At 42.1% G+C, this 22,960-nt stretch overlaps 1 protein-coding gene across 2 annotated transcripts in view; it reads right to left on the bottom strand.

Moving 5' to 3' along the window:
- LOC144696592 (uncharacterized) overlaps window positions 1-22,960 on the bottom strand; it is a 64,168-nt gene that overhangs the window by 33,848 nt on the left and 7,360 nt on the right. The window contains exon 1 of one of the 2 annotated variants that reach the window (XM_078568079.1): window positions 18,826-19,012. The exons of the other annotated variant lie outside the window; for it this stretch is intronic. The gene's annotated coding sequence lies outside the window, so the exon portion shown is untranslated. Of the gene's footprint in view, window positions 1-18,825; window positions 19,013-22,960 lie in introns of those variants that run through there. 2 annotated transcript variants of the gene reach the window in all.

Genomic DNA, 22,960 nt, shown 5'->3' with positions numbered 1-22,960 from the left:
TGTAGTAGTAGAAATATGGCTGCATAATGACCATTGCTAAACTGTCCCCTAAGCCTCCATTATGGTGCACAGCAAGTGCAGGCTCATTAGGAGCCAGCAATGTCGTCATATTGGTGAAGACCACCAAAAAAAATAATGTGACATGGCAAACAGACATTAGGCCCTTTGCATATCAGATTAGTTTCCCCAAGGCACACCTGTATTTGTAGTCCATTAACTTGAAACTGTCCAGTGTCATTTATTTTCAAAGGTTTTATAGCAATGACATTGGTAGCAATGCTCCACACAAGGATGATTCAATCTGAATAACATATTCTCCCACTTCCTTACATTTCCTGGTATCATGCAATATTGCCTGATACTTTAATCTTGAGTTAATTTATAGGTTTAAGGCATGCAGTTTAATTGATCTTTCAACTCCTAGTACTAACATGCTAAAATATCATAAGGGCAATTAGAGTATCAACGTGAATTGAATTAAAGTTAAAGTTAATTTTTAAATTTGGAACAAAAATGAAGTAGGATAACTAGAAGTGATGAGAAATTTTATTTAATGAAGAATTATGATTTTATGACAACAGGCTGCTAATGCTCACATTTAAGATATTAGTAAGTGGGAAAAATCACTTTGAACCTGTTTTAACAAACAGCAGGGGTGATTATCCTTAAGAAAGTTTTTGTAAGAAACAGGTTCACGTTAAGGGTTTGTTTGCCCTTGGGCTTAGTATGAAAACCTCTCTCCCAACTACTTTCAGATTTACCAGCAAAAGGGCAACTATGAACAAGACATGGCTGCAGCTTAATGGGACATAATTGCTCTTGGTTTTAACAGGGTTTGCCTTAATATTCTGTGGCCAGAATCTTGTGCTGTTACTGGCAGCAGGAATCAAAGCGGCCGGGTGCACTTAATTGTGCGGGAGGCGAAACATCAGCTTCCTGGCGGCAGGATGAAAGTAGGGAATTTAGTTTGCAGTGGATTGAAGGCGGATCAAGCTGCCTGACAGCAAGCGGTGGGAACATTTTTAAAATGTATTTGCATGTCATGCATATTCATTAAAATACCATTTCAACTGATTAAACGGTACATTTACTATTAACTCTGGAGCAAATGAGAAACAAGTACCTTCAGATTCATGACTGGTTAAAGGTGGCATGCAGCAGGTGAGGTACTCTTCCAGGTGCATTTGGACTGAGTAGGAGCTGCTTTCCTTTCATGGGGGCTTTGTTGGACCATAGGAAAGGAGATGCATTGAGATTGTGTGGTGGCAGCGCAAGGGGATCGGGGCATGGCTGACTGTGGGAGGGAGGGCGGGATCCAGGCATGGTTGACTGTGTTAGGAAATAAAGATGGTTTAAGTAAGTTGTATTGGTACTTGTAGGAGTTAGGAATGCGTTTTAGCTTTAAAGTTTAACTTTGATTTTGATTTGTATTTCTGTATCTTATGTTAAGAAAGGTCAAATGGAGTTATAGTTTCATTTTAAAAAAGGTGTTTGCATTCCTATTGAGAGCTTTACGACTTAAGCTAAGATAAACAAACAAGGGTAGGAGAATCGAACTGTTGCCTAGCAAAAGGGGCCCAGAGAGGCAGGTCTCCCTCCCCCCACCAAAGACAGACAGACACACACACACACCAAAGCAAGAAACAGTAGTTTATTTTGGAAGCCTTTGGAGTTCAGCTGGTTTTGAAGATAGCTGCCAGAGTAGCAGCCTAGAAAGGGGACAGATAGCCAGTCCCAAGCTAAGGAGAAACCCCAAAAATCCAGGGGAAACAGGGGAAAGTCCCAAGAAGACCTTCTAGTCAAAGGAAGGACAAGAACCTGGAAAAGGTCCTGTTAAGTAAAGTTAAGAGTGAGGGGCAGAGAGATAGGCTCCATGCTTCAGGTTTAAAGACACACAAGTTGCAGAAAGCAGATTTAAAACTAGAACAGCTTGCAAGAGGCAAGAAGGTCCAAAGAGACAGTTGAAGATCTGTAACTCTTTGCTATGGGCATGTGGAACAGTGGTACTATTGTTAGCTGAGTTGGTGAGAGAATGTGCATGGAAGGCAGCTTGAATGCATGTGATGACCCAGAGAAGAGGAACATCAGAAGGAGAGTTCGAAACTCTGGAGGTGAACCCTTGCGGAAGGTGTCTGAGAGAATGTGTCGGTTTGGGAGGACATTCCAAAGCAAGTTCTTAGAGTGGAGATTGTACTCAGTCTTTCACATGAGGGTTTCCAGTGAGACCGGTTGGCTCATGGTGGCACAAGGGCCTGGGGGGAATTGATGAGAGATCCATAGCATCTGGTTAAGGTAGTATCTGTCACTTGGTTTTAGAGTGTGGTGTGTCTGACCACAGGGTGCCGATTGGTACATGGACTATGTACTTACTATGGACATTAAAATATAAGATAGCTTTTGTAATTTGTGTTATCCTTACAAATCTGCATATATCTGTAAAGGTATAGTTGTGGGTGAAGAAGTATTGTAATATAGTTTTTTTTGTTTAATTAATGTTTTATTCTTGTGTTAAAAGTTCATTAGCTGACTCCGGTGACTCTGTTCAGTAGCTATTCTCCATGTATCGAAACAAACAAATAAAAGTTAGGATCTATCAAGCTGGGTTCCACCCTGGGTCAGGCTTGTCCAGGGGTAATCTCAGCTGGGTCATAACAACTGAGAGAGAGTGAGTCATGGCGGACCAACAAGGGCCCGTGGAGGACAGAGAGAGGAAGGAGGATTACACAGGGAAGGTCACATTACTACATATCTTTTTGCAAACATTGCACAGTTGCTCCCAGCTTCCAATTCCCATATCCCCGTTTTACTGAGTAGTAACTTTGAGTGACCATCTCCAGACACTTTCTTCAGTTTTCAGAGTTTCTTAAACCCACCACCAGCAGTTAACTTGCTATGATGCTTCTTCTTCACCCTTGCCATGCCAGAACAAATAGAGACTGTTCCCCTCCTGTATCCGGTTGTGGTAGCTCACAAAATCAAGCAGCAATTTTTCTCTGTTGACCATGCAGAACCTCTGCTGTCTATTTGTGATACTCATTGATTTGTAGGGAAGCCTGTAACCTGATCTCAAACATGGCTTGCACTGCCCTCTTCTCCCTGACAACATTAACCAAATTAGCCTTGTACCTAGGTAGAAATGTTAACTAGCTATCTTTGATCCCAAATCCCTTTCATCTTAGAAGTAAATGGGCAGTCTGCAGCACCAGTTTTTACAACCCAGTACCATAAATATTTTTCTTTAGGGCTTTGGGAGATTCGGTCTATTCATGGTAAACTCTGACAGCTGCCATGGTCTCTAAGCATAAATACCTTGTACCTTCTTCTCAGTAAAACAATCCAAACCTTCATTTGATCTCTGACCAATCAAATCACCCTGGACTGCAGAACAGGTCACATGACCCCCTTCATTTACCCTAAATTTAAAGCTATGGTCCAAAAATATACCAATCTTACAAACTTCATAATTGTAACAAGTGGTTCAGCCAGGTTTAGGTGCTAGCTTAGATAAGCCAGACCTTGGAGGGTCAGGAACACCACAAGAGACAGCAGTACAAAGATGTGTGTGTGTTGTGTGCATGTGTGGACATGAGCCAAGTATGGGGCTTCATGGGGTTATACGTTCTTGATCTCAGAAATGTTGGGATTTTTTACTGAGTGGCATCTGTAAAGTCCTAACTAAAGGTCACTTGCCAACCTCCTTGATTAGGGAATGGTTGACATAAAAGAAGCTGATGTGCCAATGATTCAAATTTTGCTTCATCAGCATTTTGAAGGCACTGTTTGCATGTCAATATTTGCTCAAAAAATCTGCTCTTTTATTCCTCCAGCAGTCCATATATCCATGTCATGCTAGAATACTCTCAGCAGCAAGCAAAGTGCCAGGAAAGCAAAGAATAACAAGGACATTACATTGAGTACATTATTGAATGCATTCAGATCATTTGATTGAAACATGTTGAGCCCTTTCTACTTTGCCAATGTTTGCAGACAAAAATCAATGCAGGATTTAAACTTCCCTATTTACTCTGGTTGTCACATTATATAAAGCTCTTCTGACTCCATGCAAATGTGCTGGGGATGTTCCTTTGACTGTCCTCAGCCACTAATTTAATTCAGCTGCAAGGAAATGGTGCCTGTTGGAGACTATTAAGGCAGCATGTGGCATCAGTGTGCCATGTGGGATTGACAAAATATGGGCTGGCACTGAAATGACACAAGGGTGGGGCACCTGAGTATGTCTGTCACAGAATAGAAGTGAGAGCTTCTGGGTGCAAGTGACACAATATAGGGTTAGAGTGCCATGTTTACTGTGTGGAGGGGCCACTCTGGTCGTAGCCCATGTACTATGATACTTAAAATACAATATAAGAAATTTTTACACATTGCACCGAGATAGACCCTTCAGCTCTTATGATCATAGTAACGTTAGGTGGAAAGAGTGATGATGGAGAGGGGGAAGGAACTGAGGTTTCAAGATTGGAGTCATTGAGACACTGGGGAGGTTGGTAGCAAGGGGAGCGAACAATGTCTTTTGAGTTGTCAGCTTTCTTTGAAAGTTTGTCAGCTTTTCTGCTTTTTACAGGTTGACACACATGAAGGTAGAAAATATAACAATTTGCATTTATACAGCACTTTTAACAAGTAAAAGATTTGAAAGCGCTTCACAGGTGTATTATCAAACAAAATTTGACGCTGCGCCACAGAAGAAGGATCTAAGAGGTAAGTTTTAACAAGTGTCTTAAAGGAGGAAAAAGCAGTAGAGGGGTGAAAAGGTTTAGGGAGGGAATTCTAGAGTTTAGGGCCTTGACAGCTGAAGGCATGGTAGAGCCGTTAAAATAGTGAATGTTTAGGAGGGCAGGATCGGAGGAATGCAGGTGTCTGGGAAGTTTATAAAGCTGGGGAAGGTTACAGAGATAGGGATGGACAAGGTCATTGAGAGATATGAAAACAAGAATGAGAATTTTAAAATAGAGACATTAACTGGGTGCCGATGTTGACCTGTGAGCACAGGGTTGATGGGTGACCGGGAGTTGGTGTAAGTTTGTACATGGGCAGCAGAGCTTAGATAACTTCAAGTTTATGAAGATTGGAACAAAGGAGGTCAGCCAGGAGTGCACTAGAATTGTCAAGCCAAGATGTAACAAAGGCATGGATGAGAGTTTCAGCAGCAGATAAACTGAGGAGGGAGTGGAGTCAGGCAATGTTAGTGTGGTGGAAATAGGTTGTCCTAGGGATGGCGTAGGTGGTCTTGTGGTGAATTGGGTAGCAGCCCTGCCTCTGAGCCAAAAGCTCCGGGTTTGAGTCCCACTCCAGGACTTGATGGCCATGGGAGATGCATTCATAATGTGGCCAACTTGCAAATATGCCTATGGCAGGCAGTAAAAGCAGGAGAATCTCCTGGTCAGCCATGCTTAATGTGGAGTAGTGCCCCTCAAGCTATAGCCTCTGGTGACAAGCTAGTGTCCTATTCCAAGAAAAACTAGCTATGGAAACATAGTATTTGCTTCACCTGCCTTATGTACCTATAGGCGCTGGAAAAGAATCGAGAGATAGAGTGATGGTATGAATTCGAAACTCAACCTGTGCTCAACTATGGCACTAAGGTTGCGAACAGTCTGGCTCAGCCTCAGGCTGTTGCCAGGAAGGGGGATGGAGTTAGGAAACAGAATTTCTGGCAGGGGACTGAAGACAGTGGCTTCAATATGTCCGATATTTAGTTGGAGGAAATTTCTGCTTATCCAGTACTGGATAGAAGACCTCAAACAGTGGAGGGGTCAAAAGAGGTGGTGGTAAGGTAGATCTGGGTATTGCCAGCATATGTATGGAAACTGATGTGGTGTTTTAGGATGATATCACTGAGGAACAGCATTTAGACGAGAAATAGGGGGAGGCCGAGAATAGATCCTTGGTAATGATACAGGACTGGGAAGAGAAGCCATAAGCTGCATAAAAATCAGAGAAGATAATGTATTTAATTGTGGTGGAGCCAACCACTTCATGAGAAACAATATTATAGCATAAAAAAAGCAACTGATATGTACCAAGTTGGCGGAATAATGTAGAAACAAAAGAGCAAAGAGGTATGGGCAAAGTGTGTGGCATAAGAGATTTCTGGAGTCCTGGATGTTGAGATACTTGAGAAGGTTAAGACTGAAAGGAACAGTGGCTGACAGTGTGATAATGGAAAATAAGACTGCGACAGGGAAGTTGTTGGGTTGAAGTATGAAATCGTCAGATCAGAAAAAGTCAGGGTAAAAATGCATGTGCAAGGCCTGGTCAGAAGATCCACTTGCACCACCCTCTGCTCCCCAGGCTAAGGATTAGTGTTAAAGAGGCTGAAACTGAAAATAATGCTTGGCAACAGTGTGACTTTCATCATGCAATAAGCAGTACTTCTTGCTGTTTGTATGTCATACTGGATGTGTCAGTGGGCAGGGATGTGATGTGGAATAATGGCTGAGATGAAGGACAGGAATGGATCCTCAATATTCCTGCTTATTACAAAGCATTCAGGAATGATAGAAAAGGAAAAAGAGGGGTAGGGGATAGTGTTGATTAAGGATGATGTTGCAGTTCCAAATAAAAAGGATTTACTAAATGGTTCCTAGGACTAAACCTACTTGACTTGAGAGGAACAGTAGGAGAACTTACTGTTTGGAGCTCTATAAAAATTTCCCAACAAAGTGAGGAAATAAATGAGAAAATTTGTTGGCAAATTTCAAAAGCATGTAACAAAAATAGAGCAGTAATGTTAATATAGACTGGGAAAAGCATAATCCTAAGGGGAGGGGAGGAGGGGAATTTCTGATATGTCACAGGAGAACATTCTTGATCAGTTTGTCTCCAGTCCAAAAAAGGAAAGAAGCAGTTTTGGAACTGGTCCTGGGAAATCAAGCTGGGAAAGTGGCGTGTGTTGCAGTAAGAGATCATCCAGCTAACAGTGACCAGAACAGAATCTGATTTTAAATAATTATGGACAGGCCAGAAAATGTCTAATGTAAAAGTGTTCAATTGGGGAAGAGCTACTTCCAACGATTTAAGAAGGGCTTGGATTGGAAAAGGCAATTTCAGGGTAAAGCAGTAACGCAACAGTGGAAAGCATTCAGGAAATAGATAATTCAGGCACAAGGCATCTTCCTTTGCAGGGAAAAGCTAGAGCATCTAAAGCTAATTTGCCTTAATAGGAAAAGGAGGTTTATGACAAATGTCAGGAACAAGATTCAGTTAATAACCAAGAAGATTATGCAAAGTACAGGAGGGAATTTTAAAAGTTCATACAGGAGACAAGAGAGGTTTGAGAAGCAATTAGCAGGCAACATTAAATTGAACCCCAAAACATTTTGATAAACATATATAAAGTGTAGGTGATTTGCCAGGGAAAAATGTTGGGCCTTGAAGGACACAAAGGGAAATTTCATGTAGAGACAGAAGACAAGGCAAAGGTATTAAATGAGTACTTTGCACCTGTCTTCACAAAGAAAGCAAATGATATGAAGGTTACACTGAAGGAGGGGAGGGAAATTATGGTTGGGATAATAATAGTGGACAAACTGAAAAGAAAATGATTACTGAAAGTTAGTAATTCACCTGATCCAGATGGAATACATCCTAATCCTAAACTGCTGAAAGAAGCAAAGGTAAAAATAGCACAGGAATTGGTCACAATCTTTCAATCCTCATTGGATACAAGAGTAGTGCCGGAGGACTGGAGGGTTGCTAATATAATACTGCTATTTAAGAAAGAAGAGGTATAAACCAGGAAACTACAGGCCAGTCAATCAGGCATCAGTGTGTGGAAGTTATGGGAAACCATGATCAGGGACAGAATGAACTTCCATTTGGAAAGGCATGAGCTAATCAAGGGTATCCAACATGGATTTATTAAAGGTAAATTGTGGGGTGGATTTTCCGGGGGCGGGAGGAGAATGGATTATCAACCCACACCGACCTAAAAGTCAGTGGGCGCTTCACCAACGTGAAATCTGGCTGCCCTGCAGTGATATTACGCTGGGATAGAGTGTAGGGGGAGCTTAATTCGTGCAGAGTGGGACTTTTGCCCCTCAGCGATAGTAAGTCCCGCTCTGGAGAGCTGCCAACCAATCTGATTGGCTGGTAGCTCTGTAGCCCCAGCGGTTCCAGAAAACTGTAGTGGCCACTGCTGGTACTGCAACCAGACCCCCACAAAGAAGTGAAAATGTCTTCCAGACTTGAGGTAAATCTGGGGATTTGGGGCAGCCACGGCTGGAAGACCCCAGCGAGAGTGGAGAGATAGGTTAGAGAGGCCCACAAGGTGAACGAAAGGAAGGGGTTTCCCCCAAGAGGCATGAGGGACCCCTCCAAAAGAGGCACCCCCACTTCTACCTAACAGCAGCCTGCACTGTCAAAGCTGCCTGGTTGCCTGCCTTGCTTCCGCCTTCCTCAACAGACCAAAAGATTGTGCCAGGGCAGAATGAAGCCCTAAAGTGACAATTAATGCTCCACCTCAATAGGCCTATGGACAGGCTGACTGCCTGGTGCCTTACCTGCCCACAGTAATAAGGGAGACAGGTCAGGGGTGGGCCGGAAGACATTGGGCTGGCCACCGGCTTTATTTACCAGCTTTATTTTAAGTGCCCCCTCCCCTGGCCTTCAAGTACACCAGCAGGGGGCTGTAAAGTTAATCCCTGTGTTTATCTAACTTGATTACATTCTTTGAGGTGACAGAGAAGGTTGGTGAAGGCAATGCAATTGATGTATATATGGATATTTGGAAGGCATTTGACAAAGTAACTTATTAAGAAGATGGAAGCATATGGGATTAAGGGGCAAATCATGGTATTAATACATAATTGTCTGTGGTTGGAAGCAATGGGTAGTAGTAGATTGATATTTTTCAGAGGAAGTTTGCAGTGGTCTTCCCTAAGGGTCAGTTTTGGGTCCATTAATCTCAGCCAATTTTGTAGACAACCTAGCCTTGGATGTGCGGCGCAGCATTTTAAAGTTTGCAGATGATACAAAACTTAACAAAGTAGTAGATCATAATGAGGATAGTTTATAGGCTTCAAGATGACATAGACAGGCTGGTGAAATGGGAAGTATGGCAGATGGAGTTCAATGTGGAGAAGTGTGAGCTGATGCACTTTGGGAGGACTAAAATGAAAAAGCAGCATACTATAAATGGCATGTTTTTGATAAGTGAAGATGAACGAAGCGACCTTGTGAACCATATACACAATCCTTAAAGATGCTAGAGCAAGTTGTTCTAAAAACCATATGGGTATTTGTATTTGTCTATTTATAAACCTAATATAAAAGCAATGGGATCATCCTAGAACTTTATAAATCACTAGTTAGACCTTAGCTGAAGTATTGTGGACAATTCTGAGCATCCCACTTCAGGAAAGGTGTAAAGGCACGAGAAAAGGTACAGAGGAGATTTCCCAGGATGTTACCAGGGATAAGAACAAAAGAAAATATGGAAATATTTGGCCCTTCAAGTCTGCTCCACCATTGAATAGATCATGGCTGATCTTCAATGCTACCTTCTTGCATCATCCCAATATCTCTTAATTCCCTTAGTATCAAAAATCTATCATTCTCTGTCATGAATATATTCAACAACTGAGTGTTCAAAACTCGCTGGGGTGGAGAATTCCAAAAATTCACAACCCTTTAAATGAAGAAATTTCTCCTCATGTCAGCCCTAAACGGTTGCTCCTTATTCTGAGACTGTGATCTCTAGTTCTTGACTCCCAAACCAAGGAAAACATCCTCTTAGCATTTATTCTGTTATGTCCCTTAAAAATTTTATAAGTTTCATTGAGATCATCTCTCACTCTAAATTCTAGATCTAATCTACTCAATCTCTCTTTATATGACAATCTCCTCATCCTAATCTGGTGAACATTTGTGCATCCCTCTAAGACAAGTATATCCTTCCTCAGGTAAAGAGACCAAAATTGAATACAGTACTCCAGGTGTGGCTCGCCATGGCTCTATATAATCATAGTAAGACTTCTTTACTCCTATACTCCAACAAAGGCCAACCTAAAATTCTGCTTTGCTATTTTTCTTTCCGAAATGGATTAACTACACACTCCCCAAATGATATTCCATCTGCCATGTTTTTGTCTGCTCATTTAACCTGTCTATATCCCTTTGCATCCTCCTCTCAGCAAACTTTCTATAACTTTTTATAGTCAGCAAACTTGGATACATTACACTTGGCCCCCTCATTCAAGCCATGGACATAAATTGTAAATAGCTGAGGCCCTTGTGACATCCTGCTAGCTACAGCTTGTTAACCCTAAAATGACCCTTGTATTCCTACTTTCTATTTTCTGTCCAACAAGATGTGGTGAAGGATTTCAGTTATGTGGAGAGGTTGGAAGTGCAATAGGATTGTTCTCCTTGGAATAAGGAATATTAAGAGGTAATCTAACAGAGGTTTCCAAGATGATGAGAGGTTGTGATTAAAATAAATAGGGAATAAATATTCCTTCTGGTGAATGGGTAAATAACTAAAGGTCATAGATTCAAAATCAGTTAAAATAGATTTAGTGAAGAAATTAGATTTTTTTTTTCAATGAGTTGTCAGGATCTGAAATTCTCTACCTGAAAAGGTGATGGAAGTTGGTTCCAGAAATAATTTTAAAAGGGAGTTGGACAGACATTTGAGAGTGAGAAATTGACAGGGTTACAGACAAAAAGAGGAGATGCATGATGAAACATAACTGCTCTTTCAAAGTGCCAGCACAAGGATGACGGGCCAAACGGCCACCTCCTCTGCTGTAAGTTTCTATGACTCTACAAGAAAAATAACTATCACACAGGTGTCCTTCAGAAGTTGGAGTTAAATTGGATTATTGGAGCAGTGGACTTGAAATTTTAATTTGTGTCTAGACTGTGTTTCCCCTAAACTAGAAATTCTCAATGCTAACATTGGATGTAAAAGTGTAATATATTCTTAACTATAAAGGGTTAACATCAGAAGCACCTGATGCTGATATAACTATGATGTAATGACACGTGATTAAGTAATAGAGATCTGGAGGGAGAAGTCCAACCTCGTGCAGAGTTCCTAAATGTACATAGAGATGTAAATAAAATAAATAATGGTTTTAACAAACTACAGTCTTAAGTAGCTTACTTAGGGAAAATAGACAAACCCCAAAGAACCCCATCTAGACCCTGAACACATGATGAAACATGGTGGCAGCTGGCAACAAGTAAAAGACCCAGAAAAACTACAAGGAAAGATTATAGACCTGAGAAGCCTACAGATCCTTAAAAGAATGATGAAAAGAGTGGATTGAAGACTCAGAAAAAGTCAGAGCATTGTGGGTGCAGATGCAAGCTGAGACACAGACCCAGAGTCCAGACAGCAGCGAGCAAAGACCAGAATCAACAAGCAACAGCAGTGAAGCATCAGAAAGTCCAAAGCTTGGTACATAGGTTCTAGGAGTGAGAGTGTAGATTCCATCTATCGATCTAAAGCACTGAAGGCTTGCAACAAGCTCAACACTGGGACAACTGGAGAAAGAGACTTTCCAGTATAGAACCACTTCTGGTTTGCACAAAAAGGAACAAAAGGATCAGGTCAGTGCTTTACTCAATGCAGTTAGAGCTTTTGCCAATGACATAATAGCGAGACAGGGAGTTGATGAGGCTTCAAGCTCTTACAATGATGTCCTCTAGGGCATTTGATTCATAGAACAGCATTTGCAAAAATCGAATTATAGAATGGAAAAACTTAACAACCTGAAACAAAGACCAGGTGATAGCATGGATCCATTCATCAATGATCTATACAGGCTGGTAGAAAATCACTACTACAGAATATTGAGGGGTGAATTGATTCGTGATTGCATAATAGTGGGTCCTAGATATCCTCAAAATTTGCAAATGAGGGAAGATCTAGTCCTAAGGCAATACAAATAGAACTCAAGGCAAAAGATTGTTTGTTCACAGGGAAAGGAAATAACTTTCCTAGGAGAAGTACATGCAACAGAAAATAAATACTAGAGCATTAAACTTGAAGTGGATGGACACCTCAGAGTTTAAGTTAGACACAGGAGCAGGTGTTTCAGTCTTACCTGACAAAATAAAGTGGCCTACGTGCATTACACTTCAGCCATCATCCATCCAGTTACAAGGTCCAGGTGGGACCACACTGAAAGGACAACATCTGGCAAAAGTAAAATATAAGGATAGAAAAATCATTTACATCATGCAGAACCAAGAATCATTGTTATTAAGCAGGAAGGCATGCTTACACTTGAGGAGGATTTATAAAGTTGATGAAGTTGCTGACAAGCAGTACGGAAGCACTTTCAGGAATGAATTTCCAAGATTATTTACAGGCTTGGTAAAACTGAAGTCTGAATACCATGTTACCCTAAAAGCTGCTGCTAAACCAATTTGCCTCTTTGCACCGAGGAAGGTCCTTCACCCACTCTAGGACAAGGTCAAAGGTGAAATTGAGCATATGCTGCAACAGGCTGCCTTTCCGGTAACCATACTGACAAAGTGGTGTTCTGGAATGGTCATGGTCCCAAAGCCAAATGGCTCAATTAGAATCTGGTGGACTTGACTTAACTAAACAAATCAATGGAATGCGAGGTCACCCGATGGCATCAGTGGACAAAAGTCTTGCCAAACTAGCTAAAAGTACTCTATTCATCAAATTAGATGCAAACAGTGGTTTTGGAAGTTGGCCCTAGACAAAGAATCCAGACTGCTGATCATATTAGGTCATGCTTGCTCTAATGGATTACCATTTGGAATTGTGTCTCCTCCAGAAATATTCCCGAAAACAATGTCTCAGACCCTAGAAGGCATGGATGGAGTAATATACCATATGGATGACATACTCATACACAGCTCCATGAGGGAACAGCATGGTTGCAGATTGAGAGTAGTCCTGAAAGTTCTCCAGATGCATGGTTGACATTGAACAAGAAATGTGAATATGCAAAACTTATGATTAAGTTTTTAGGGCACATCATGCAAGCCTCAGGAATAATGGCCAAACCACAAAAGACAAAGGTAATAAGATAGTTTCCATACCAAGGAACATTAAAGAGCTACAGAGATTCATAGGAATGGTCAACCAAGTAGGTAAGTTCTTATCAAATTTGACAGAAACCAATGAGCCGTTGAGATAGCTGTTGATACAAAGTCAACAGTGGTGCTAGAATGTGGACCAGCAAAATGCTTTTGGGAAGATCAAAAATCATCTCATTTTCTCCTAAAATTTTTAGTGCACAATGATCCAGAACTGCCAAGCTTAGTAGCAGCCAACACATTATCTACAGGTCTGGGTGCAGTTTTATTCCAAGTACAAACAGATGGTGAAGGTAAACCAGGTTATTACATCTCAAGATCACTCACAGACACAGAAAAAAAGATATGCAACAATTGAGAAGGAAGGCCTGACAGCAACATGGGCATGCAAGAAGTTCTCAGGCTATGTGATGGAATTCCAGTTTAAAATTGAAACCAACCATAAGCCATAAGTCACTCTTCTGAACATGAAGGAGATTGCAAAGATGCCACCTAGAATTCAATGCTTCAGACTGAGAATAATGAGGTATGATTCAGTAACTGAGTATGTTCAAGGGAAGTACAGGATGACAACAGATGCGCTATCAAGAATACCAGTGGAAGGAATCAAAATAGAGGATTTGAATTTCAATGAGAAGGTGGAAACATATACATCACTCATTATTAAACACTGGTTACTGCAAAGAAGCTGTAGGAGATAAAACAAGCACGGCAGCAGGATGACAAATGTGTCCAGGTAAAGCAATACTGTCTGGAAGGATTGTTAGCAACCCAGTACTATGGCAGAACTTTGAACAGAGAAATCACCGAATAATCATTGATGATCTCCTAGTTTTTAATGACAGAATAGTCATTTCGAGAACACTTCAGCTTGGCATTCTCCAAAAAATTAATCAAGGTCACTTAGGGATAGCAAAACGTCGAGCAAGAGCCCAGCAATCAGTCTGGTGGCCAAACATCACTCGTTCTATTGAAGAACTAGTTTTGAATTGCTTTACGATGCAATGAACAGCAAGAGCAAACAGAACCATTGTCACTCTCCACTTTTCCATCAAGGCTATGAAGTGCCTGATTTTAAAGGCAAGGTGTTTACTATTGTCATTGATTACCATTCCAGATGGATTGAAGTAAACAGATTGCACAGCATCATGGCAGAATCAGTCATTCACTCACTGAAGAGAATCTATGCAACACATGGCATCCATTTGATCAATGGAAATTGTAGTCTTAGGCACTGGTCCAGTTTGCTAATGAATTATTCTACAATTTTGCAAAGGAATATGGATTCATTCACATGACTATCTCACCTCAGTATCCTCAAGAAAATGGAGAAGCTAAGAGAGGTGTTGGAACCAACATGGACTTCATGAAAAAGAAAGATCTCAATGTAGCCCTTCTTAGTTACCAAACCTCACTGCTACAAAATGGGTTCTCAACATCAGAATTAATGTTAATGGGAAGAGGACTGAAAACACAACTTGCAGCTCTGCAACGAAAACTAGAATCAAATCTCATCTTGAATGACCATGAGAGAGTTGCGCAAGGAGGAAGAGAGACACAAAGAGGCTAGTAACTACAACTTCACGCACAGAGCACGAGACTTATCATCCCAGAGAGTAAGGATATGGCACCAACAGAAAGAAGGCATAATAATGAAGAGCTCCACAACTGAGGTCTTACAGGATTGAGATGGACCAGGGAAATATAAAGAGAAACCACAGCGCCTTAAGATCCTTGGAAAGAAAGCCAATTCGGATCTAGAAGGACATAAGGAGCAAGAAACAAGATAAAGCTCTACAACCACCCAGGGGAAGGACACTCGTATCTAATGGAGAGTGCAGTCTATTCTCGACCTCAGAAAGAGATCAGGACAAGATTAGGGAGATTGGTTAAGGTGTCTTAGGGCCTAATCCTGTGCAGTCTGAGACTTTAGGGGTAGGGGTAGATGTCAGAGGATGTATATATTTGGGATAAAGACCTGGAGATGTATAGTAAAGGGTTAACATCAAAGCACCTGATGCTGATGTAACTATGATATAATGACACATGACTAAGTAACAAAGATCTGGAAGGAGGAGAAGTTCACCCTCATGCAGAGTTCCTAAGATGTACATAAAGCTGTAAATAAATAATAATGGTTTTGACAAACTACAGTCTTAAGTAGCTTAACTTATGGAAAATGGATAAACCCTGAAGAACCCCATCTCAACCCTAAACACATGACAAAATATTAACCAGCATTCGCAAAAAGGTTCCTTCATCTCAATTATAAGTTGATGCAAACTACAAGACAACAAAAATTAGGGAGCCAGCATACTGCTTATTTTAAATCTTTCCATGATTAATGGATGCCATTTAACCATGGTGTTCCGAGTCTTTAAAACAAACATATATTCTCCACATAAATAAAAGTGACTACACTCTATGTTCCTTGCCAAGTATTCTGTTAATGCAACAAACAAGATTTTTGTTTATTAAGTAATGAAAGAAAATACTTATTTCAATTAATAATGTTTGCAAATATAATTCAGATGGTATCCGACTTTTTAACTAGAAATTTTTAATTTTAATTGCAATTCATGGACACAACTTTCATTTTAACCCACATTGCCAATATTGTTACTTGCACCTACTTAACGTACTAAAAGTAATACTATACCCAATTCTATCTCTCCATTATCTGGGCCTGAATTTTACCTTTGGTGGACGCAAGCGATCGGCGGGCCCTTGACCGGTCGGGAAACGGGCCCCTGCCCACGATCGGCCCCTGACCACTGGTTTTCCACCCACACAGTTGGAGGTGATCTCAGGCCCAATCATCTGACAAATTGAGGTCACGTGCTCCCTGGAGAGGCAGAGGAGCCTTCGGCATTGCACCTCAGACGTATTGAGGTAGCTGCCTGTAACCCCTGGCAGCAGGATAATGGTGCCATCTGTGGCCCTTTCTGCCTTGGATGACCTGCTGGCCCTGCTCCCCTTGTGCCTGTGCCTCTCCTCCCACAGGTCACTCCCCTGGAAGCTGTACTGGGATTCCTGGCCTCCTCTCCCTTCAATCCCTCTCTTCCTCCTCAGAGGAAGTGCCACTAGTGGAGACTACAGTCCTCGTTACCAGGGTAACAGAAGGCTGTCTGATACCTGGAAGGGTCCACATGGTCAAAATACTCCGGGAGCCTTGGAGACACCAATGAGTCCTGAAATAAAGCCTAGAAATGCTAAGAATAAAGCTCAGAGCAGAGATGAAGCTGTCAGGCTCATATAAGCAACCAGCAGTAAATTATCCCCTACGTTCCTCACTACTCAGAGTGGCAATGCTGCTGACCCTTTTATCCTGCCGTTGGATGAGGTTTTACAAAGCGTGGGGTGCCTGTTTTGCCTATACAATGAGTGCGAAAACGCACAGGCGACATAAAATTGGGTTCAATTGGGTTTTTGATGGCCTTAAGTGGCCTCTTGATTGATGGCAGGCACGGCTCCAACACTCGTGTGCACCTGCCGACCTGAAGATTGTGCAGGATGATGTTGGGATGCTCGTCCGACGCCTTCTCGTGGTACTTTACGCCTGATCGGGTCGGGCACGCACCCGCCCACTAGACGTAAAATTCTGCCACTGCTTTCATCATGTTTTCACATCTGACCTGATATCAAGTCACTGATGAAACAAAAGTTCCTCCAAATGAACATCAGGAAACGAAAGCTCTGACAAGTTCCTGGGACTTTTTTACACCATAGAACCCCAATTTCTATGTTAAATAGGACCTATCGCCTGAAACACCTGGTGGTCGGGCCCTTAAAATTGGAGTTTGTTACATTGCCAGTGTTAACGTTTTGAGGCCATGATGACTCCATTAAAGCTAGGCTCTGTTTTTGGACATTATAAATGTTAGTAATTAAGAAAATAATGACAGTGTAAAGGACTTGGAAACTTTTTAAACAATTTAATTAAATTGCTTGGCTAGCCTTCTGCTTTATAACGTATTAGTCAATCCCAGTGAAGAAATTTGTCCATCACCCAAATAACTGGAAGAAATTTATTTGAGGAGCAATTCGTTTGTATATCAAGCAATCAACCGAAGGAAGTGTGAATAAATGATAAATTGGTTAGAATAAACTGGTTAGTATAAACTTCCAATATAATATATTTGACGGGAAGAATGAGTCAGTCATATAAATGTAGAAGAAAGCTAAAAATAATAATAAATTATAAAAGAAAAATGTGATGAGAAACATTTGATAATAAGAAAGCGTTACACCTGCAGAAAATGTGCTCTATATGCAAAACCTTGAATATATTATAGATGGGCATTTATTTCTACAGTTAACCATGATGCAAATTTCACAGGATGATTAGAACATAGCAATTGTTAAACGAAGAAAGACAAAGGTGAATCTAGCCCACCTTCTACCATCCTGGTAGTCGCATGATACAATATGATATGGAGTTATTGACTAATCAAAGTAACCATCTCTCTCAATTAGTCTACAATAGACCCAAACATGACACAAGGAAAACCCCATTGGTGGAGAGCATTCGGAAAGAGCTCCAAATCCACCTGTTCCTCACAAGCTTGCTACCCTTAAATATGTTTTGTCATGTTATTCCTTACAAACTGTATCCTAAAATCTTATTTTCTGAAAGAAATCCACTTATCAACATTGAACTGAGTCATTACTAACTTTTGATTACTAACAATACTAACTAATCTCGGCTGTTTATTACCCTACTGGTGTGACTTTAATACTGATGTACAATTTTCTCATTTTAACTGTGCACAGGAAAATTTACACAGCAATCAAAATGTGAAGATGAAATGCAGGCGTCGAAAGATTTCAAGCAAGTTGTTTCAAATTACGAAGAGTTGGACTGTTCCTGATAAATGGGTTGAAATGATATCAGTTGTAATACAGAAAATGCTTTATCACTTTATTGATCTTTTTCATTTTACTCTTAATATATATTGTATTTTGCACCGACAATTAGTCCGGATGCCTTTTATTGCCTCTTTAAACATTGAAAACATCCTTTACTTTCATTTAAAGAGCGCTTTTATCTTAATACTGAACTGCAGGCATGTCTAAGCATTTATCTTCATCGGTTATTGCATTTTTGCATGATATGGATCTTTAGAGGTCGCAGATAAAGCATTACACATGTTTCATTTGCATGCATTTCAATTTACTGTCTCAAATAATGCTCCCCCAATCATGCTAGCACCTGATAATTAAAGAAAAGAAGCTGATGGCCAGCTGAGGAAAACTTCTGTGGAACAAAAACAAAACTTGCTGGAAAAACTCAGCAGGTCTGACAGCATCTGTGGAGAGGAAGACAGAGTTAACTCTGTGTTCCTCTCCACAGATGCTGTCAGACCTGCTGAATTTTTCCAGCAAGTTTTGTTTTTGTTTCAGATTTCCAGCATCTGTAGTATTTTGCTTTTATCTTAGAATTCTGTGGAATTCTGTCTGAATCATAGAATTATCTAGAAATTACAACATGGAAACTGACATTCAGCCTGACCAATCTGTATAGGTGTTTACCCTCCATACAAACAGTAGTCCTAATCCCTGTTTGAATATTCTTTACTGCCCCCTCCACCACCCCACCACGTCTTTCAACAATAACTTTGTTACTGCCTAAGGCAATCAAGCAATCTCCAAGAGACAATGGTAGCCTGTAACTCCTCAACTAACCCACAACTTTCCCTCTATAGCTGGAAATGTTCTCTTCTCTCAAATACACCAAGTTCCCTTTTAAAGGACTGTAATGATTCTTTACCCATCACATACTTCTGAAGTTTGTTCCAGAGGTGGAGGAAGGTATACAGTGGGGTCTCTCATGGCTCTGTACTTGAACAGCTACCACTGGTTTTCCTGATATATATTAGTGATTTAGACTTTAGTGCCCAGGGCATAAATTCAAAATTTTCAGATTAAACAAAACTTTGAAGTATTGTGAACTGTGAGGAAGGTAATGATTGACTTCAGGAGGAATGATGGAATGAGTAGGCATGTGGCAGATTAAATTTAACGCAGAGAAATGTGAAGTGATACATTTGGTAGGAAGAATGAATCTCTACCTGAGAACTTTGACAGAATTCTGCACGCAACAGTGTTTACTTACACTCAGGTGTGATACTCTACATTTGGAAGTGATTTTTAAGTCATCATTTGACACCTGAAAGTGATCAAGTGAAGGCACTGACCTGAAACCACATCAATTGCGAACAGCAACCATTCAGCTGACATCATTGGTGTTGAACTGACATGGAATGATGCCGAATCTGTGATCAGCTAACTTTGAGTGTGCTTGCAGCAAGAAAATTCACTTGTTTAAGCATCGCAAATATAAATTGTTGTTGGAAATTAATTAAGTCCCTGCAGCTCATACTTGGAAATTTGTCCCTGCAGTGTGGTTAAGTGCATGTACCAGCAATTAGTATGGGCTGCCTGGTAGTGAACACATCTGCCTCCCAATTTCCAGTATCACGGAATATAGAGATCTAATTAGGCAGAATATAGATATTAGGTAGAATTATTCTATAATAGGACCTTATGGTATAGAATTGAATAAATGGTTACAATTTGTTAACAGGCAGAAAAGGGCTAAAAGCTTTTTATCCATTTTGCACACATAGGGACAGATCTGGATTTAGTTAAAAGACGTTTGAAGTACTTAATGTGTTTAGAATCAACTGGAATTTTATAAAGCCTTTTTCAGGTACCAAATATTGACTAGTCTCAAGATTAATGCTGCCCCCCCGCCCCCAAGCCCTAAACCCACCTCCCCATCGTCTACCCCCTCCTGTGCCAAACCCCCTACACCCCCATCCACACCCTAGCCAGCACCCCAACACCTCCTATGCCCCACCCTCTCTACCTCCTCCACCTCCACCCCCTCTATCCCCTTCCCCACCTCCTACACCCCCACCCGCATTCTCGCCTCCACCCCCTACCAGGACACAGGGAGAGAGAGAGAGAGACAGGGTCACAGGCAGAGAGAGACATGCACAGGGAGAGGGAAAGAGAGACACACAGGGAGAGAGAGACACACAGGGAGAGAGAGGGAGACAGGGACACACGGAGAGAGGGACACACAGGGACACAGGAAGACAGAGAGACAGGGACAGAAGGAGAGAGAGAGACATGGACAGAGCGGGGGGAATGGAGGAGGGGGGTGGGAGGACAGGGGTGAGCAAGACTGGAGGGGAGTGGGGAGAGGCTGGTAGGGGAAAGGGCTTGAGGAGGAGGAGGAAGAGGGCTGAGGCTTGAGGGTGGGGTGTGAGGCCCAAGGCTTGAGGGGGTGTCAGGGGTAGGCTCCAAGACTGGGGTACGGGCTAACACACAGTCCCATGTAGGTATATTGCTGGCAGGCTTGAGGGGGAGGGGAGGCTCTGGGCCATGAGAGCTGGGTGTTGCTGATTTACGGCAGAGGAAGTGGGATCCGGGAAGAACTGAAGAGTGGAGGGATGTACTGCAAAATTGTGGTTTTTAGCCATGCATCAGTACATTTTTGTTTATATAAAAATTTTATTCACATTGTGTTTTTACCTTTTCCTGATCTTTCCCCTTCAGGCATGAACCTTGCTGGGATGCCCAATTTTCTTGGGCAGTAGCACGGCCTGGATATTGGGGAGGACCCCGCCCTGGGCTGTGGTGACTTCTCCCGGCAGCTTGTTGAGTTCCTCATCATGGCTGATGGCGAGCTGCAAGGTCAGCAGCCAAGTAGATGGGAGCTGTCTGGAAGGGAGTTCCAGGATTTTGACTCACCGACATTGAATGAACGGCGAGTTAGGATGGTGTGTGTCTCGGAGAGAAACTTGCAGGTGGTGGTGATTCCATGCGTCTGCTGCCCTTGCCCTTCTAGGCGATAGAGGTGGCGGGTTTGGAAGGTGCTGTCTAGGAGCCTTGGTGTGTTAGTTTTCTTATTTCATTATATACTTTTAAATTTAATCCCACTGCACTGTTACTTCTCAATTGTACCACATTTACTTTGTTCCCTCCCCTACCCCCAGGAAGCATCCCTTGTTTCTCCCCAGAGTTGGTGACCCTCGTGGATTCGGCACAGCCGAGGCACCGGTGAATGATCAGAAGGAAAGGGTGACATTTCAGCTGAAATGGAATGGGTGAGGGAAGTTCTTGGGGAAAAAATTTGAAAATATGCGGTAAGATTTGTTTATTTTTCCCAGCTGCACTGAAACCCTCCTGGGTCACTTTTTGATGCCTAATAATCGTACTTAATGCCTAAAATGCCAAATGAGCACTTCCGAACACTAGTCATTATTTCCACAAAGCAAGCTGAGTGCAACAATGAGCTGCGATCAAAGGTACGAGTGCTTCACGGATCTGCGATCAATACTCTCCAAATTACACTATTTGATGTCAGATCAGTACTGATTGCTTACGAGCTTTTGTAAACACTGAATCGATGGCAGATCTTTTAGGTAGGGATATAAACCAAAGGGTAAAATTCTAAAGGGGGCTCAGAAACAGAGAGCAGCATTTTCCAGACCCCTTGTGGTGGGGTTTAATGGCAGGTGGGGCGGGGGGAGTTCAATTCGGCGGGAGCCGAAAAGTCAGTTTCACGCCAGCGTCAAATGAAGACAGAGACATGCGCTCCAGCCCATCATGGCAGGTCACCATTCCTGCCAGAGGTCAGCGTGAAACAGTTTTGCTTCCCATTAATGGGGTGCAGATGAAGGCCCGACCGGAATTGTCTCCCCCTTGCCCAATCGTCCGTGCCGCCAGCGGGTTTTCACACCGGTCCAGAACACGTCCGGAGCAACGTGGTGTGAAAATGTTGGACTTACCCGCAAGGAGGCCTGGGGTAGCTCATGGTGATCAGAAGGAAAGATGGAGGTCTCCAGTGACCAGACCCTGGAACAGCAATGGGTGGGTACAGCGCCTATGATGCGGGCCTTCTCGCTTCAGGATCTTCCAGTAGGTGGATCTTCTATCTTGAATGGTGGGTCTGGGCACCTTTTAAATATGGTACCTGGATATGACAGCGGGGCACCTGCCATCCAGCCCGCCCCACCACACAAAACATCAGGAAACCCTCAACTGCATAATTAATGAGGCTGACAGCACGCGATACAGCATGAATTCCCACCGGCCTCTGTGGCGAGAAAGGCCCCCCCCGCCACCGTTCCTGCCCCCACCACAGGACTTAGTCCAGGAATGGAAAATTCCACCCAGAACACCTGGGGGTATATGTTCACAAATCATTGAAGTTGGCAGGAAAGGTTAATAAAGCAGTTAAAAAGGAATACAGGATCTTGGATTTTATAAATCGAGGCACAGAGTACGAAAGCAAGGAATATGATGATGCACCTTTAAAAAAAACTCTGCTTTGGGCCTCAACTGGATTATGTCCAATTCTGGGCGTAGCGCGTTCAGATGAATGTGACGATATCAGAGAGGGCACAGAAAAGATTCACAAGAAAGGTTCCATGGATGAGGGACTCCAGTTATGTGGATAGTTTGGAGAAGATGGACTGTTTTCCTTAGAGAAGAGAGGTTGGGAGGAGATTGGACAGAGATGCTCAAGATCATGAGGAGTATAGATCAACTGGATAGAGAGAAATTGTTCCCATTGGTGAAAAGGTCAAGAACCAGAGGACACCGATTTAAGGTGATTGGCAAAAGAAGCAATGGCAACATGAGGAAAAGTGAGAGGCTGGCATCTGGAATGCACTGTCTGAGAATGTGGCGGAGGCAGATTGAATTGTGAATTTTAAAAGGGAATTGGATAAGCACCTGACGAGACTATTTACAGATAGGCCTGGTTAGGTTTGTTATAGTGGACGGGGGAGGGGGCTGGGGGTAGTGGTGGGAGAGATCATTGAGGAAATGATGATAGAAGAACTGATACAAATACTAAAATACCAACCGTAAAGAAAGGTACAATTTGTATTGTGGTTTT

Source organism: Cetorhinus maximus, chromosome 22 (genome assembly GCF_964194155.1).
Source record: "Cetorhinus maximus chromosome 22, sCetMax3.hap1.1, whole genome shotgun sequence".
In the NCBI taxonomy this organism is placed as follows: Eukaryota; Metazoa; Chordata; class Chondrichthyes; order Lamniformes; family Cetorhinidae; genus Cetorhinus; species Cetorhinus maximus.
This window is presented reverse-complemented; position numbering and strand designations above follow the sequence as displayed.